Source organism: Macaca nemestrina, chromosome 3 (genome assembly GCF_043159975.1).
Source record: "Macaca nemestrina isolate mMacNem1 chromosome 3, mMacNem.hap1, whole genome shotgun sequence".
Lineage (NCBI taxonomy): Eukaryota > Metazoa > Chordata > Mammalia > Primates > Cercopithecidae > Macaca > Macaca nemestrina.
Window position 1 is genome coordinate 142,199,065 of NC_092127.1, and position 8,503 is coordinate 142,207,567.

An 8,503-nucleotide genomic window follows, 5' to 3' on the forward strand; every position below is an offset into this window, starting at 1 on the left:
TAGTGAGACCTCTGCAATCAATTGGGCTTTAATAGAACAAAAATGTTGACTCTCCTTTTACTGACTACCTGTAAGCTGGGACATTAGTTTTTCCTGCCTTCAGGCTCAAATGGAAACATTGACTCTTCTTGGTTATTGAGTCACGAGCTTTCAGAGTGAGAGTACACCAGTTTTGGACTGGAACTACACCATCAGTTCTTCTGGTTCTCAGGTTTCTGAACTTGGAGTAGAACTACACCGTCAGACTTAGACTGAAACTATGCCATTGGCTCTCCTGGGTCTCCATCTTGGTGCCTCTGCAGATCTTGGGACACCTCAACCTCCCTAATCACATGAGCCAATTGCTTACATTTCTTTCTATATATGTATACATCTGATTGTTGTTTCCGGAGAACCCTAACATGAGAGCCTTGAATTAAAACCTGATGTTTTCATACTGCCAAAACTATGTAATTTGAAAGAAGCTCTTCAGGGCACAACGAAAAATTGTACTGAATAGAGTTAAATAGGCAAGAAATATTTATTCAAGACTGTTGCAATCAGAGTCAAGACTATTGCAATAGGGGAGAGAGATTAAACTCAACTCTATTAAAGCCGTGTTTCCTGAGACTTTGGATAGATGCACATCCCTTGTATGATTTAGGTGGATTTTTACATGGAATGAAGAGAGAAAGACTATCTGAATGTATTTCCTTTCAAATCTAGCATTCAATAATTCAATTCAATAAGTTGATATTTTATTAACTCAGCTCTGGCTATAGAGCTTTCTTTACCAGTGGTATGCCCCCTTCTTCTATCATTTTTAACTGACTGTGTTGACTTGCATATCTTTTCAGAAAAAGTATGAGATAGCTTATGTCAAAATATTCCCAGTAGTCTGGTTCAATGGGAAATCATAGTTAATAAAAGAAAGATTTCTAAAAGCAGAAGTCTGTGACTCATTTCACTTATATCTGTATAATAGGACTGTATACTCCCAAAGATTATGTGCATGAACCTAGTCTAGTATCAAAATCTTCCCTTAAGGAATACATAAGGTAGACATATTATCTGCCCTAACAAAATTTACTGTCTAGTGATGGAGCAAGGTAGGCATAAACTTCTTCCAGTTTCTATTTGCTTTTTTCTATTTCAAGTAGAATTCATCTCCCTTTCTTTTTAGAAAAATTTAGATTAAGAATATCCAGTTCGATTTTTACACAAAGGTGATTATCAAGAAAACCCTTATTTTATCTTAACTTTTATCCTGGATTCACCAATACCAAATTTATAGAATAGTTCATATTCACACAATAATATTCATGTAAGACATATGATAACCTGTATTCACACAAGATACTGAAGACCATGAAAGGAATAACAAATGTCTTCTATAGGTGGGAGAAGAACCCGAGATTCTTTTACCATCTTAAAACATTATTATTCAGAGAACCAGGGAAGCCATTATTCACTGAGAGCATATCCAGTTTTTATGTGATCTGATAGAAGAAAGAGAGCTATGACCCACAATATTAAACCATTAGGCTAAAGTCAGTTTCTCTCTCAATGCAGTGTTTTTCAACTGCAACTAGTGCCTAAGCAGCAGGTCTCAGATATCGGAGTGTAATAGGTTTGCCGCTGTTTTTATCATTCTAATAGCTTGTTGGTTTTTCATCCTGTTTTATACCGTTTCACTTAGAGCTAAAGGTAAATCAAAAATAAGTTACATAATTTTTCTTATGACTTCTTTTTTTCTAAGGAGTTCTAAGTTGGCTGCAGTTACTGCCAACCAAAATTCACAAAAAGAGTAGCAGCATGTTAACATATCACTAATAACTGTACTCCAATATATTCAAAGTGGCTTTTTGGTCTTGTGTTTACAGTCAGTAACAACAACGGTTAGGGTGTACATCAAAGGCCCATTTTCCCACACATTATTACTGTTCCTGAAGACACTGAAAAATCCCATATTTTATATGGATCATTTTAAAGACATTCAAATCATGTCAATGAGGCTTTCTTCATGTAATTCTTGAGCTTGACTGTAATAATCAACTGGATGCTTTGAAGTCTTATTGTTACGGTGGTCTGTTTATGTGTTTTTAATTAACAATACAAGTCAGACTGTTACTTTCATTTTTATTTTATTTAAATTTTGCTTTTAGGTACAGATAAAAAGGTTGAAGGAACAAAACTCTTGACTATAATATCAGAATCCTTAACTAAGGAGCTTCACATTTATTTTTAATGTTAATACTACCTTGTTATATTAGTCTATTGATATATACTGTATGATTAACCATAGAAATGAGTAAAAGCATTCATTAAAGTATTTAGAAAGTAGAGAGAAAGAAAGCTCTTCAAGGAGGCATTATGCTGAATATCAAATACCTAGGTGGTATAAATGGTGTTTTAAAATAATAAGGATTTAGTTGGTGCACACTTTTTTTTTTCATCATAGTACAATAGACAATGATGTCAGGCTAGGTGAGGGAAGAATCTGTTTGAAACAACTTTTGCAAAACTTTCAATTTTTTTCAAAGCAAGAGACAGCCACCCATAAGGAGAGCTTTTCTTTCATGAAGTACAGGATGTTGTATGGTTGCTAGAATTTCCTTGGTCCTGCTTGTGAGTAACTGAGTCAAGTGAGTGAATCAGAGCTGATGCCCAAAGCCTTTCCAGCCTAAGAAGTTCTTAGGCTATTTAACATGTTCCCTGTAATCCACTTAATTGCATACATAAGCTTGCAGGAGAACTTCCAGCTAAATGAATCAATAATGTATTCAGAGCACAGTTGGAAGACACTGACAACGAAGTTTTCAGCTTTCTGGAACGTGCTGGCTGAGTCGCTTGTGAGTCTTGGTGACCTGGCCAATAATTAGGCCAATAGCTTCTGGAGCTGGATGGTCAGGATTTGAGATGCGGGTTCTGATTAAGTGACAGTGTGAGCGAATTAGGAGACCAGCTTCCATATATTAGAGCCCAAATTATCATGAGGAGATTTGCTAGTCTAGTCAGTAATTATGTACCCTATAACCTGAAGTCCAGAAATATGAATGTTCAAATACATGGCCTAAAAATCATCAAGTGGCTTTTTACATTTTAAAAGCATATGTGTAAAATTGAACACACTATCAAATGGAAGTTAGCCCAGACATTGTTTTACTGCACTTATTGAGACTACTTTTATGTAAGCGTTTTTATTCGTGTCATTTAAGAATTAAAAGTTGTCAATGATGTTGAATTTCTCTGTGTTGCTCTATTGTTCTTCCTCTATCTGTTCTACCAATCTAATTCCTGTTGTTTGAGTATAAAGAAAAACATTTTTGCTGTCATATTGGCTTTTATTGAAATTTCCTCACTTTTTCTGGAAATATTCAGAAAAATATCACACAAAATATTCAGAATGGCATTATAAATATAGAGGGTCAATTTAATATAAATTCTATTTATATGTGACCCCAATAATAATATATATAAAAATTTCCAAGATCAAACAATGAATTAGACAGTTACTAGATTATCCATATGGTCTTGCATAAAAGAAACAAAACTCTTACAAAAACTGCCCTATCATTATTGAAGTTTCTACTTCTACTTACATAAATGCAAATTTCAATTGACTTAGGCTTAGATTTTAAAAGACTCATCTAATTCACAAGTGCTTACAAAATAGCACAGTGGACAAAACATACAATGTTGCTATTCACTTGTGGGGCAGGGTACAGAAAATAGCATGTACATACATGGATACATAAATGCATCAATAAGTAAAAGAATTTCAGATCATTAAAAATAATAATATCACAAAACAGTGGTAGGCTGGTATATACTAAAGTACTTTTCTGCCTAGAGGCGGTTAGAGAAACCATCTCTAAGGAGTTGACATTGTGACCTGAGACTTTGGTGGTGAGAAAGAGCCAACTATATAAGGATACATAGGAAAGGAGGGCTCCAGCACAAAGAGTCTAGGAAAGGAACAAGTTGATCACAAAATGATGGGAAAGAGTGGTGAAATCACAAGGTTAGAAATGTAGTTCAACTTTTCCCATTTTAAATAAGCCTATAGATTTCTCCGAATAGTTTCCCTTGCTGATCAACAGTGGAGTCTGATACATAGCAGGGATACAATAAGTGCTCATTAAAAAAGAAACAAATCTCAAAAATGTAGAGTGATATTATAGTTCTGATATTTTGGATCAACTTTTATTGTTACTATCTGGTCAAGACGAGAATTACGATGAAAGCCTAGTGTTAGAATACCATACTGAATTTTCTGAGTTCCAATGTACTGCATAAGAATTTGATTATGAGAAATTTGTCATCATCCACAACAATTTTAATACAATGAAATAATGTATGTGAAAACAGAATCATAGAATCAGTGAATTCTAACAGAGACATCGGAGATCATCTAAACTCTGTAGCTACTTGAAATGTGACTTAAGGACTAGGAGCATCAGCATGACCTTGGAATTTGGTAGAAATGGAGACTTTCAACACCCAACCCAATTTACAAATGAGAATCTGCATTTTAATATGATCCTTCAGTGATTCTTAACTACATTAAAGTGTGAGTAGCTCGGCTGCACAACAGTGGTTCCCAAACATTAGATTGCAGTCCCTATGAAAAATCATTTGGAGTAATAATCTTTTATTTTCAGATCAGTGAACCTCAACCCCTGAAGAGAAAAATTCTGGAGTGAGGTGTGCATATGAAACAACAACAGCAGCAATGACAATGAAATAACAGAAATTATCTAGTTGATTCTGATGCATCCTAATTCTTTCATTTGTAGGGTTGACAGATTTAGCGAACCATATGCAATATATTTACATTAAAAATTACTCATTATTTATCTGAAATTCAAATTTAACTGGGCATCCTGTAGTTTATTTCACAATTCTCTTCCTGTGACATAATAACAGAGACTCAGTTTAAATCTCTTTTTAAAAATCTATGGCTAAACATATCGGAACTAAGATTCAAAATGAGTTTTCTTGATACAAGAGTTATTTGTAAAATGTAAATATATAAAAAGTAAGGCATTGGTACCTGTGTCAATTAAATGATATTCTACTTTTCTTCATTTGTTGATTTTCATATGCAGCTCAATCAGGTTATTGTAGGTGGCACATAAAAGAGAAAATTATGTGTCTCTAACTGTAAGAAAACCAAATACAGTTTAATTCAATACAATTGTTTTCTTCTGAATAAACTAATGTGTCCACTTAAGTTAAAAAAAAAAAGTTACAGGTGTTTTTTCCTTCATTTTTTATCCTTTAATAATACCTTGTAATGGTGATTTTTTTTTTTTGTTAACTGTGGACAAATTTGAACATATGAAAAATATTAAAAATCTATATAATAGCTATTTAAATGAAGAGTATCTCTAACTGAAATAGACTGAAGTCCAACGTCTTCTCATACAATAATATTTTGTTAGTTTTTTTAAAAATAAAGGGGTTTCCCTATTAGATAACACATGAACATCATATTTAGAAAACAGAGAAAGAAAAAACTTACCCATAACTTTATCAACAGAATGCAGTCATTCTAATGATTGAATATATTATTTTCCAAATATTTTCCCTGTAAACACTTTTTTCATAGTTACAATAATATTGTACCACAGTGTATGATAACGGTGCTTTTCGGCTTTATATTATATCATAAGTACTTCCTTTTTTATTACAAATAACACTTCATTTATTGTAGCTATAATGTCCAGTCAAGTAAATACACCTAAGTTTATTTTTTCCTTTAATTCTTTTGGGTTTGGGATGTACTATATAAATTTAAGCCTTTCCTTAATCGTGCTATGTAAGACTGTTACAGCAGAACAGAAGAAAATGTGTCCCTTCTCCATCTTACCCCTTATACAATTCTTCAGTCGTAAGAGAACTGAAATAAGTACCCCTTTAGGAAAAGGCTTCAGTTTCTGCCAGTTACCCCAAATTCCTATTATTTGAAAATAACAGAAATGTAAGCTGGTTCCCACATGCAAGTACTGTGAAAGCTCAGAGAAATTCAACTACAGCTGTCACTCCAACATCAGACTAAATCTAATTTGTTGGGTGGAAAGAGTTAAATGAACTTTAACTGAAAAGCTCTCTTTCTCTTCCTCTCAGGGTAGAAAATAGCCAAGGGCAACAGCGGATGACTAATGTGTAGAATATTGCAATTAGTATAGCAAGGTACTTACAGGGATCAAATTAAAAAATTCATTAACGTACGCACTTAATTAAGAAACACTTTTCGGTTTACATGATAAATTATGACACCTATTAAATCTTCCAGTACAAGCTGTAATGGCTTCTTTGCTCCCGGGTAGAGAACTATTGCCTTTGAGGTCCTTTGAAACTCCCCAAGGACCAAGAGCATTAGTTACAAGTGTATTAAAAACAATGCTTTCCCCGTGCAAGGTGCAAAAGCATCTTTATTGGAAACTAATTTAAACTTAAGAAAGCACCAGGGAGCAGAAGACTATCATGCTGCAAGCAAATGATAACACACATGAAATGACCTTGAAAAGAAAATAGAAGTCTTTGCTCCCCAACATTCCCAAAAGGGAGGTGACAAGGACAATGTCTTTGTTTGTTGTTTGTTTGCTTTTGTGTCTTTTGTTTTATCTCCTTCTGCCTTCCTTAAGAATAAATGTTACCAGTGGAGAGAGAATAGCTTAGAAATAAATTCTGAATTGGTATATTGGTGGTAAATATGCTTTTTTTTTCTTTTCATTTAATAGTAAGAATTAACAGGGAGAGAAGAAGGAAAAGAGTAAGGGAAAGATGGAAGAAAAAAGGAGTAAAGGTAGAAGTGAGAAATAAATATGTAAGGAAATCAGATATATCCCTCAGAATCTGGTTGCACCTGAGGCCTTTCTTCCTTGTGGAAAGTATGGAGCAATAGTGATTTAGAAAAACCCTAGATTTCTATTATTTTATTCAGAGTATCTTTAACACCTCCTTCAACATTCTTTATAACTCTGGAGTTAGCAGAGTTGGTAAGGAACACTAGAAAATTAAATTGATTTTCCAGAGTCAAATATATTCATCATCTCTGGCACAATTCTCTCTTCTCCAGACTCCAAAGTTTTACTATTATGGCCGTTGTTTTAACAGACCTATGTACCACTTGACAGTTTGGAAACATTTGCCTTTTTGATCTATATTACCTTACTGTGCAAGGGTTAGAATTATTACTTCAGCTTACCAATCACAGAACTAGCACACACTGATGGTGATGCTGAGTGGAAAACTCCAGCCACTTATTGACTTTTCTGGTTTCTCTGAAGGGGCTGACTGTTGTCGTCTATAGAAAGGAAGATGCCAGAGAGAAAGCTGTGGAGCAGGATTCATGAGAATTCGGGGCAAGTGTAGTGAAATCAGCAGTAAAATGCCTTTCTAACTAATTTCTCTCTAAGCTTTCCCCCATTTGAAGTTACGTTAGGGAATCACATCTTTAATTCCATAAAACAACCCCAGCTTCTAATTTATAACATGCAGACCATGCTGTCTTTATGTCTTCTCATTTAGCATTGTTTATCACCCTTATTTTTACCTTATGCTTATTACAAAAGCAATATGAAAACTACCCTAAAGAAAATCTTGAAAAAAAAGTTAAACTCTAGCGCAATTATTTTCATGTCTATTCCTTACCAAAGTTACTGCAGCCTGTAATAATCACGATCTGCAATTATCAAGTGCTGTAATAGGGCACTATTAGAAACTGTTGGTAAAATGAAGAATTTAGGGCCACAGAAGGCATGGCCTTCCCCTAAAACACTTTATAATCTGCACTGCAGTTTTCCTATTGTGGCTTGCCAGAGATTCCAGAGTATTTCTCTACACATCAATGATTCTTCCAGCATGACTGATATGCTAGATAACATGGTGTGAGCAACAAGGAAGCTTGCAACAAAGCTTGGACTTCAAAACCCTTTCTTGCTATGGACCCCATTTGAAAGTGGTAGTCTTCCAAGTTACACAAAAAATGGGTTAGATTAGTCTTCCCGCATGTGGTTTATGCTACTCGTAAACGTTAAAGAAGCCCACTAAGACACTGTGTGTCTTTATTAGTGTTATGATGATTAAGAGCTGCAGATATTAGGGAGCCCAGTTCCATGGCATTATCCTGTCAACTCCAGCTTAAAGAAGGCAAGCTACCATAGATGTACTCAGGCTCCCAGTGTGTGTCTTAATTGACAGTTAATTATTTGCACATTTTTTTTTACAAGGCATCTAATGCCATCAAAAGCACCCATCCCACACATTGCATTCCTTATAATCATTATCTCCACCAAAATGATTGTCTTAGTTTAGATTCTCCCAGAAGCAGGGCATGAAACCAGGACTGAGTGCAAGTATTCTATTAGGAAGTACATCTTTCACCAGTAGAAAAGGAAACGTACAAAATAAGGGGTGCATGATTAAGTCAACTACTATAGTAGGCATCTGGAGCTTATCCCACAGACTGTCCTTGGGAAATGATAAAATCCACACCTCAAAAATTATTCCAACC